Genomic DNA, 11,758 nt, shown 5'->3' with positions numbered 1-11,758 from the left:
ACCAAAATTAGCAGATAATTGAAAGGATTATCAAAATCACTCTCCTATCGGAGAAAGCAGGCTTAAAGAATATAAAACTAAATTATATTTAAAGTTTCAGAAAATTTTTGTTGAAAATTCACAGAAAAAGAATTACTAGTTTGGTAGATAACTACTTCAGCAAGGTAAAATATTTTCTTGGCTTAATATGGCATTAAAAAAATTGCAACTAACTATTCTGCAGAAGTAATAATGTTGAAGTGAAAATGAGAAGAATAGTCAGAATATTGAATTTCTAAGAAGAAATTGAGATCAGGTGTAAACAGATCCAATGCAGCTTTGCCCACATGTGGTTCAGAATGATTGGTTATACCTTATTCTGTGCTTGGGAGGAACTGAAGCTTTGGCCACAGAGTTCATCAGACCTTTCCAGAAGTACTTTCCCATGACTGACTGTGATAACGGGGTATATCTGCCTACCTCATATCAATATACAATTATATGAGTATTATCATGAAACACCTGTTGCTTTATGTTTTTTGATATGGAATTCTTGATGCATGAATTGTTTTTTATAAATATTATTGTAGCTCTCTCTTGATTTTTACAGTGAATGATTCTCTTCATCTATAGTAGTGGATGATCTCAGGCCAATGCCTTATGCTTCATGTTTGTTATTTTTCAACAAAATCTCATGCTTCTACAGGAACTGCATGATGGCCTATGCAATGACTGCTAAATACTTATAATTCATAAAAGCAATAATTACTGCATCTCCCACCCAGCCGTAATCTTCAAGAGATAACAAATCAAAAGTTAGAAGGATTAGTAATTGAATGAAATATCTCAAATTTTAATTTTTTTATCATACTGATATGCATCATGAAAATTATCGCACAGTTTTAGTTATTCAATTTGAAAGGATGTGATGACGAATCAAATTTTTAAATATGTGAGAAATTATTATGGCTATAAAAATACTCAATTACTTTGGTAATTTGATAGAGTCTTCAAATAAAAATTTCTTGACTCAATTTCACAATATCAGTGTCCATACACTGATATCACACTCATATCTCATACACTCATATCACTGACTGTAAAAATGGCATTACTGTTACTGATATTTTGTGTACTTAAGTCAAAGAAGCACAAAAAGTGCTGACTTTTCTAACGGAAATTATTGTGGGGATTTGGTAAAGATGAGCTAATGGGAAAGGGGTTTAACCCAAATTAGTATATATATATTCAATTTCTTATAAGCCTTTGGCACTTCTAAGCACCATCAAGCATGGAGTTTTGATCTGTATGAAATGTCCCAAGTTTTCCTATTAAAATCATCATTTTAGCAGATGATGATTTATTTATTTACTTAGTCAGATATAATTTGTTAGAGACCATCTTAACATGGAAGGGATTTGACATGACCTCAGAAGCAAAAGAATTAATGGCTAAAATGTTCTATCATTCCCACTAATAAGGAGATAATGGATAAATTTTATGCTTGTTCCCCAAGATTTTACTCCTGGTCTAAGTAAAAAACTTGGTGAATGAGGTTGGAGGAGGTAATTCTATGTCATTTATTTAACAGAAGCATATCATAATCAACACCAAGAAAGTGTTAATAAAACAGGGATGTAACCTGAAGATAGGGGGAGAAGGCTGAGTTCTCTTTTTTGCAGTTTTACATTAGAGGAGCACTGACAATTCAAATGTCAAAATTATAACTTTATTGACTCAAAATTTCTTTGAAATATTAAAGCAAAAATGCTGATTATAAATCGGAGTCGATTGTTATGTATTAACATGAGAAAATAAATGCTCAATGTATTAATTACTTTCAATGCTTCAAACATTGTAAAAAATATGGCCTACAAGTGAAATAAAAATTTACAACAAACTTGCAGCATTTCAAAAATTTAACCTTAAATGAAAGTACTGAAGGAAATTTCTGCCATTTAAATGTGAACATTACAGGAAAATTGAAGCTTTTCTGTCCATGTTGAGTTTTGACTTCACCGCACCAAGGGTTACAAGTGCAGTGGTAAGGCTAAACTTTCCTAGGTTAGCTTTTATGAACCATCATCATGGTCAGAAACTTTCAAAATCTTTGGGTTAACATTCTTTTATATTTTGAGAAATACAAATTTTTTATGTTGACCTGCAATTGCCACATTCCATAAAGATAATGCTATCAGGGATGTGGAACATTGGAGAAGTGGACCAGAGAAGATTATAACCTTTTGATACATGGCACTGGAGGATGATGCTGAAGATTGAATGGACAAACAAAATGAGAGAAGAGTGCCTAAGTATGTAGAAGAGTAAAGGGCCATATGAAGAGAACTACAGCATAGAAGAACCAGATGGTTGGACCAACCTAAAGACACAATTTATTATTCAGAAACATGACAGAATGGAAAATTAAAGGGATGATCCCACAAGGAAGGCCAAGAGACAAGTACATTGAACAAATCAAGGGCATAATGAGAAGCTGACATGGATTGAGGGATCTATCACTGAATGGAGGGCTGCAGTAAACCAATTTTAAGATGGATGCGCTGATGATTATGATGCTAATTATTGATTGAAGAATATTTTTTCAATATATTGACCTTTAATTTTGAATCTTGAACCACCACTGAAACAAGTGACACCCTAATACCGCAAGTGAACTTTCATGGAAATCAGATGTAAATTCTGTTGATGCTACATCACTGGTGATCAGTTTCACCGAGCTTTGGACTGGGAAGAGAAGGTGGAGAAGAGGCCTGCATTGGGAGTTGAGGGCTTCAAAAAACATAGGGCGCTCTGGAATAAAGAATAGAGCATTATTCTTGTAAAATAAAGGATCCCAGCATATACAGGATCAATAATTATGTTGAAATCAATTTTAATTCAGTTCCTTAGTTCAATTCAACTCCGCCCTTTTCCTTTTATCATTTCATGTGTACGATACTGAGATATTTCTTCAGACGAGTGTAGAGAATATATTGAGACAAATGAACCTATAAAAGTGGATGTAGATGATGACATAAGGCCCTTCATCAACAAAAAGGTTGAGGGTTCATATAGTTCTGGAATGCAAGTTCTAATGAGAATGAAAATTTTGTTGAAGGTTGCTAAAGCCAACAGAAATATGTACAAGAGGAGTTATTTCTGTGACATTCCAGTGTACGTGTATATGCGGTGGACACGGGGACAGCCAAAGTATGATCTTCTAATATCATCCCTTTCCAAGATTCATTATTTTAATGCAGAGTTAGAAATGATATGTAAAAATATTGTAAGTGGTCCATTAACATGAAAGGTTTTTAATAAAAATAGAGATTATTTTGTGATTTACTTGTTGGATATAATTTGCAAGTAGTCCTTAAAGTCTCCAAGATTGCTAAAATTATTTTGAAATAATCAATAAATAATAAAATACTACACTGGTTATCTTCTAGCCTGCTTGATTCACTATACAAATCCCTCTCTCCCCCTCCCTCTGCCGAATTTGCACCAAATTTTTCCATCTACCACATGCAATAATACTCGGTTTCTGTTACCAGACTTTGACTTACTCTATATTTTACCTACTGACTCTATTCACATCATTTAATACTCTACCACCACCCCTCATTGATATCTCCTTCCCATTCTGTCACAGAATTTCCTTAACCAAAATTCTTGAATCGCCAACTCTTTCTTAAAAGCCAATTCACAAAAAATAAAAAAACAAATTAAGTTGAAATTTGAATTCAAATGAACTGGATAACAGAGTTATCCATGATGAAAACAAGCTTGATGAGGGCATTGAAAATTTATCAATTTAAAATGTAATTCATTTACATTATGATGATGCCCTAGTATTTTGCTGTTTATAGTTGAAACCTCCAATGAAGTATGTAGAAGCAAATATCTCTGTATAGAGATGCATGGGAGAGAGCTCAACTGAAACAAAGGCTATTTTTTTCATGAAGGTCGCATGGAAGTGTATGATGAACATAAAAATAAACTTTACGATATTGTGACCTATGTTGATTTCAGTTAAAATATTTGGCATTACATCACTCATAAACTGCAATTAAAAGTACTACATTTCTTTTAGTTTTTACAAAGCTCATTTTCGACAAACTTTCATGAACACAAGACCGCACTTTCGAGTAAGGGTCATTGCCCTTCCTGATGGTTTCAGGTTCCAGTGACACAAGATTAACTTAATGCCTTGTAAAGTTTAAATTGATACCTTCTCTTCAACAATATTCAAATTTAGAGGCATGAACAAATTGAGTAGCTTTAGGCGTGATGTGGTGGAAGTCGAACATAATGAATAACTGAGTGAAGCACTTTTCCACTTGATAACAAGTGGAAAAACTTGTTATGAAGTGGAAAAGTGCTTCAATCAGTTATTCATGGCAGGCATGAATAATATTTTTCTGGTCGCATTCATTTCCTAATGATATTTTAGACTTGTTCACTCATAGCTTTAATTAATATTCAGCTTCTTTTATAATAAACGTCTACTTATTACTAAAATATTTTCAAAATTTAAATCACCCATCTAAACTTCTGCACATAGACAAACTCATGTAATTTAACAAAAATAATTTCAAGGAAACCATCTTTACTAAGAAAGTACTTTACCCAGCTTCGCAAGAAACTAGTAAGTTATGCCTAAAAAATGTCATAAGTATTGAGAGAGATGATAGTCATCGTAATTTTGTTTTTTTTTCTATCTTTGATCCATGACTTATACATCTTAGTTCTGTTGGATCCAATTTCATTTTTTTATTATAACCATAAAACTATGCATGTTATTGGAATTAAAATTCCTTATTCTACACATTTTATTGAAATTTTCTATTATCTCTGAAATGTAAAATGCTCTTGTCAATAGAGGAAATTTAAGTAACTTTTAATTTCTACACCAAGGGACCAGAACAGGACACAAACGAATTATTATTGGAATTAAAATTCCTTATTCTACACATTTTATTGAAATTTTCTATTATCTCTGAAATGTAAAATGCTCTTGTCAATAGAGGAAATTTAAGTAACTTTTGATTTCTACACCAAGGGACCAGAACAGGACACAAACGAGAAGTTTTAGCAACGATGAGAGCTTTCTAAAGTTTGGAAAAGGATTGTCCTTAACAGTGAACCTCTATTCAAATAATCAACTATTTTTGAGTCTGCAACCAAAGTAATTGGATTTCATTTTTCAGTCAGCATAATTCTTCAAACAAGTAGCACACACCATTTGCAAAAGGTAGAAAATCATTTTTTTTTTTAATTTCTATCATCTCTCAAATTATGTTAAATGATTTATTTTGCTAAGTGAATTTTCTACTTATCTCTTCAATTTGTTTTGATATTGTCATTAAGACTTCATCATAACATTGTTATTTTGACTTCTTCCATCTTATATCCACTCTGCCCTGATTTAAAAAAATTTAGATTTCATAGCCGTTTCTTCCACCACATTATACTTTCTATTGTATTCCTTGTCTTTTCCTTTGTAAGCCCATTATTAATTTTTTCCCCATACGCAATCAATCTGTGTAATCATACTTGGGGATCGGGATTGGTGCAGTGGCTACTGGCTTCCCACCCAGAGGGCTTGGGTTCAAATCCCAGTTGTGTTGAATATTTTTCAGAGGTATCTCGATCCCTACTTGAGGTGCTTTGTGGAGGGCACTTAGAGTGAGTCTGCTGTCCGTCGGATGGGATGTTAAGCTGCGGACCCCTTGCCGCCTTTCATATAGAGTAGGCTAATGCCGACGCCGGGTTTCTCTCCACCCTTCCTCCTTTCCTATCCATCCCCTATGGCGCAAATTACCTCAGCAGTCGGTCGCCTCCCCTAAATACTACCACTATTATGATCATACTTTGTATAGTATTAACTATATGTAACTAGACCAATCGAACATTACGTCGTCTCGTATCTAATGTCCTCATCTTTATAAGAACCACTAAAATAAGGCAGTTACAGTGAAATACCTGTTTAAGGCTAGAGTTCAAAGTACAAATATTTCATATTAAAATGTCAGGGTAAAAATATATGTGGACAGATATTTGGTGCAGTTTAGTTTTGTGAATCATGCTGGTGGAACCAATTCTCCAATGACTAGAAGACTGGTAAGTAAAGAAAAAATGTCATTGTAAGATATGGGTTAATCTCAAAAGTGAAATTTGTGAAACCACTAATGAATGATACATGAAACCGGCAATCTGAGAACATCTGGAAGCAAAAAACAGTAAAAGAGTGAGCATCGCCACAAGTTTTTTTCCCAGATCAACATCTTTAACACCTTGAAGTCATTATATAACTTATTCATAAGAACATTGAGTTCAAGCATTGTTATATGGATGTCATGCATGAGATAAATAATTTGAGGAGTGACAATGATAGTGAGTGTAAGCAGAAAATAATTAACCAAAGACAATAACTGTTAATTCTAAAAATAATTGGCTATAATAAAATTATATCTACATGTTACTATAAATAAAATCAATTCAACTATTTTACGAGTATTTGTTTATGAAAACCAACCAGATGAGTTAACATCAATAAATATGATTCCAAAAAATTAAAATATATCCAAAATGTCACTAAATTTGTCCTAAGAAGACATTTAAATGAGGCTTAAGGCATGAAATAAGTTGAGCAAATTATGTTACCATGCATTGTGATCCCCTACTCATCTCACCAAATAAGATAACTCTCAGTTTTGTCAATATGCCTCAATTTTTGTCTCAATGTATTTGCCTTGGTGTCATCAATCATGTTTGTCATTGCATTAAGGAATTTGCCTTTGAAGTGACAAACACCACTGAAAATTCTGCAAAAATCCATTAATGAACTAAATGCTTCATTAATTAGCAATATAAAAAGGAAAGAACCTACGCAAAATCTTGAAATTGTTTGTATTTCAAAGTGAAAACTCCTACCAGGAAGACAAATGAAGCCTTTCAATGGATTGGAACTCGGTAAATAATATCTTAAGGAGAAATGATTTGAATGCCTGAGGGTTGCAATTCAGCAGCTGCTAAATCCTTGCCATTGCAGCTTTCGATGAGCATTGGTATGGGGATAATTCTCCCTATTCACAAGATAAACACCTTATGGAGATTTTTGCACCCCTTGCACTCCTCATCAATCCTGAGTCTTGGTCGTAAATTTCCAATCCTCTGTTGAAAGCATACACCTTAAAGAGATGTTGCTTGTATACTTAAATATTCAACCAGCGAGGGATTTTACAAGACATCAATGGATTCCAGATTCAAGTTCTGCTTGCATATTCAGAATTTTTATCATGAAAAAGTGAAGATTATTGCATCAATCAACAGTCAAAAAAAAAAAATGAATCCAAGCACTAGATATGGAATGCATTAAGATAGTCTGCATATATATTCTGTAGAATGCTGCTGTGGTTTAGTCATAATTTATGAGCGGCTACAGCTCTGGATATTCACAAATATAAACTAAGTAATCAATAAAAATGATCAGACAAATTACATTTTCAGGAGTGAGAATGTCATATTAAGTTAGTTCATGCAATGACTTACTACTACAGCAAAGTCAATGTGAAAATATCTTGGAATACTGTTCAATAGATTTTTTATCAGCATTTTCACTATAACATCACAAAACATGCTAAGGTTTCCATTATAATTAAATTAACTATTGCAGTTTCAGTAGCAATAAATCAATTCTTGAAAAAATGGCCTTCAATGCGAGCTTAAGTTTGGTAGAGTAACTTAATGAGGTCAATCATATATTGGCATTGCCTATGGCCAAAATCAAATGCCAGAACTGGATTATTAGTTCCACATAAGGCTGAAGTCATTTTTGCCATTACAATGATTTCCCAAATGCTATCAAATAAACAACTGTAAAGGATGGGGGATGGATGGAAACCCACATTAATGAGTTAATGCAAAAATATTTTTGTGGTTCAATCCCAAACATTTAATCAGACTTAGAATCGGTAGGCAGATATTACCAATAGAGAGCAACAATTATTCAATGCTAAATAAAAACATAAAGAAGCATATATAATAGTAATTTATCCTGTAATTGAAATGAACAATTGCTACAATATCTTCTTATGTTATAAGAACAGTTAAATAATTAGGTGTTTTCATAAAATTATTCTTATATATAGCTTATATTAACTTTTGCAGTCATCAACAAGAGCAATCACCAAGTAAAGATTTCCTACTAAAGTAAACATTTCTCTGGCATTAGGGAATAAAGATAAGACAGTATTTATGACTTCTGGTATAATATATGTACATGAAATGCAATGCTAAAATGTTTACAATATTCCATTGAATATCAAATAATGTAAAATAAAGAATAGCTAAAGCTAAGAGAGAATTCACAATATATAGACAGCTGCTGAGTTCAAAGAAGATCTACAGACGAGGAAACAATGTGTGAAAACATTTGTATGGAGCGTGGCATTCAATGGATCAGAAGCATAGACCATCAGAAAATTAAACCAGAAAAGACTAGAAACCTTCGAAACCTGGTGCTGAAGGAGGAAGCTTAAGATCAGATGGATGGATAAAATAAAAAAGAAGTATACAGAAGGATAAACAAAGAGCAGCCCTTGTGGAACATCATAGAGAAGAAGAGCCAGATGGATTGGCCATACCCTGAGGCACAATGGATTAGTGAAGAATATAAAAGAAGGAAAAATAGAGGGAAAGTCCCATGAGGAAGGCCAAGGGATAAATACATGGGACAAATAAAGAAGAAAATACATTACAAAATATACCAGAAAGTAAGCCAATGAGCATCAGATAGGGTAGGATGGAGGGCTGCAGTCAACCAATCTTAGGATTGAACAACCAATGATTATCAAAAAATGTAACCATAAGGTGATGTGCTGAGTTTTCATTTCATTCGGGAAGGTAAAAGATGGGTACCTAAGACTCTGTAAAATATTATATTACACTTACATTTTGAAAGTCAACTTTAACTATTCTGATCAATGATAATTTAAATTGAGTTATTATAAATAAATAAAATCCAAATGCTCATGTTCTACTTCTAGTTTTATCCCACATAAGTATAAAAGGCTCAGTCATAGTAATCCTAGATTAAATTGGATATTTATTATCTAGTGCTTAAAATACTGGAAGGACATCTTAAACAGTGGGAAGTAATAGGATAACTTTTAAGATATAACTCCTTTGAACAAAGTAATTTTATCTCACATACTTTTCTAAACTTATTTCCTCTATCTTGAGGTTTTTCACACTGTAATAAATGAGTCTATTTTCATTAATTATAAATTGAATACTATGAGAACATTTATGCATTCAAAGTTTGCTCACATTAAGACAATTCAGGATAAATAAAAGTAAATGAAGTGACAACTTTTTGTCTATAAACACATGTTTTTCTCAATTCCACTACTTTTATGGGGTATTTTCATGAATAATTGCAATTAAAAAAAAATTATAAAAAAGAAATACTGTGACTATAATAGATAATAGCATACCCCCTACAAAATATAGTGTAGTCATGAATTTGTCTTTGATAATGACGGTATACAAGACTATAAGATACAAAACCACCAATATACTGGCAAAGAATCGCGAAGCATCGAGGACCGCTGAGTGTGGAGCAGGCCAAAGGGAGAAAAATGATTGTTGATCAAGTACATGCGCAGAAAAAGCTTTAAAGTGGGCAGTTAATTGCAATTCGAGTTTTTTGGTTATGTATTAGAAGTTTTAGGAGGAAGAACGTAAAGAATGGTAAGAGAAAATCAACTGCCGAATGTTAGGATGTAGGAGAGAACAAGTCGGGAAACTGGTTAGAAGAGGTTTCATGATCATTATTGATATGGCTGAATCGGGAAGATTCGTTTATGTGTTTTGTTGGTGTCCCTTTTACAAACAACGGTCCCGCCATAATGGTAGCGGAGAGAAATTGAGACCTACAGGTACCTGTACACGCGAACTTGAAATACATAATAAATGCACGTTAACCCCTGGAATGTAGTTTACCCACGATGTATTCTCGTACACAATTTGACCTACCTCTCAGGATAAGAAAGATTAGACAATATACCGGGTATAAAACAGGAGGAATGCTACTGGAGCTCGAATCCTCCAAACAGGATATAATTTTTTCGATTTTTACGATATTAAATTAGAAATTTACCTCCTAAACACATCAATCTATTTTATTCATAAGGGAACAGCTAATGCGAAGAAATGGTACTTCGTATCGAAGATTTGACATTAGCAGACAAAATATATAACCAAAAATTATTGGATGCATGTGAAAGGAGTCGGAAGCAGGTTCAAAGGCAACAAAAAATTTGTATACTACCTTGATCAAAAAGTTCCCGGAATAACCACCGTGTGGCGCTCCCATCGTTCCGATTTGAGTTCTGTTTTTTTTGTTAAATTGGTACATCTGTTGTTGATATTCCCTTTAAATCTTAGTGTCATAACTTGACATTTGCAAAAGTTACGTAGCCAAGAGTACATCTATCTCTGTGTGTGTTGGCGATTTTTTACAATTGCAGAAATGGATTTAAATTTGCAACAACGAACTTGTATTAAATTTTGCGTAAAAAACGGATTTAGTGGCGCACGGACGTTGGAAATGTTGGAAAAGTGTTTCGGCAACGATTCTCTAAAAAAAACGGTCGTTTACCAGTGGCACGAGCGGTTCAGAAGTGGTCGTGAGTCAATCGAAGATGATGAACGCAGTGGCAGACCATCGACGTCGAAAGTCGGTGAAAAAATTGATAAAGTAAAAGAAATGTTGGTCAATAACCGCAAATTAACCATCAGAGAAATAGCGGAGGACTTGAACATTGCCTATGGATCCGCCCAAGACATTGTGGTTAATGATTTGGGTTTCCGTCGTGTAGCAGCAAAGTTGGTGCCGAAAGACCTCAATTTCATGCAAAAAAGAGACCGTGTTGACGTCGCAAAAGACATGATTTGCGAGGCTGAATCCGATCCCACATTCATCAAAAGGATCATTACTGGAGACGAGACGTGGGTTTATGAGTACGACACGCAATCCAGACATCAGGCAAGTGAATGGCGTTCACCAAATGAGCCGAGACCAAAAAAACCACGTCGTTTTCAGTCAAAAAAGAAGGCAATGCTGACGGTTTTCATGGATTACAACGGTGTAGTGCATCATGAATTTTTGCCAGAAGGCCAGACAGTAAACAAAGAGTATTATTTGGGCGTTATGAGACGTTTGCGTGAAGCAATTCGCCGAAAGAGACCAGAAATGTGGGCAGAAAACTCGTGGATTTTGCACCATGATAACGCACCGTCGCACAGTGCTATCATTATTCGTAATTTTTTGACGAAAAATGCAACAAATACCATCCAACAGCCACCGAATTCACCTGATTTGGCTCCCTGTGACTTCTTTCTGTTCAATCGAGTTAAAAAACCATTACGGGGAACGCGTTTTAGCAGCCGAGAGGAAGTAGTGGAAAAATCGCAGGAAGCACTGATGGACATACCGAAAACCGAATATAAAAAATGTTTCGAGGATTGGATCAAGCGCTGGCATAAGTGTGTTGCAGTCGATGGGGATTACTTTGAAGGGGACAATATAGATTTAGATGAATAAACTTGTATTTTTAATTTTCTGAATAAATTCCGGGAAATTTTTGATCAAGGTAGTATAAGCGTTCACGGGAATGCTAGATAGGGTAGAGTGGTCAGCGGAATATCTTCGTAGGAGAGGAAAATAGAGAATTCTCTAATTACTACATCTGCACCGTGACACTAGAATGAC

The sequence above is a fragment of the Hetaerina americana genome, unplaced genomic scaffold (genome assembly GCF_022747635.1).
Source record: "Hetaerina americana unplaced genomic scaffold, ioHetAmer1.1.p SCAF_3, whole genome shotgun sequence".
NCBI classification, from domain to species: domain Eukaryota; kingdom Metazoa; phylum Arthropoda; class Insecta; order Odonata; family Calopterygidae; genus Hetaerina; species Hetaerina americana.
This window is presented reverse-complemented; position numbering follows the sequence as displayed.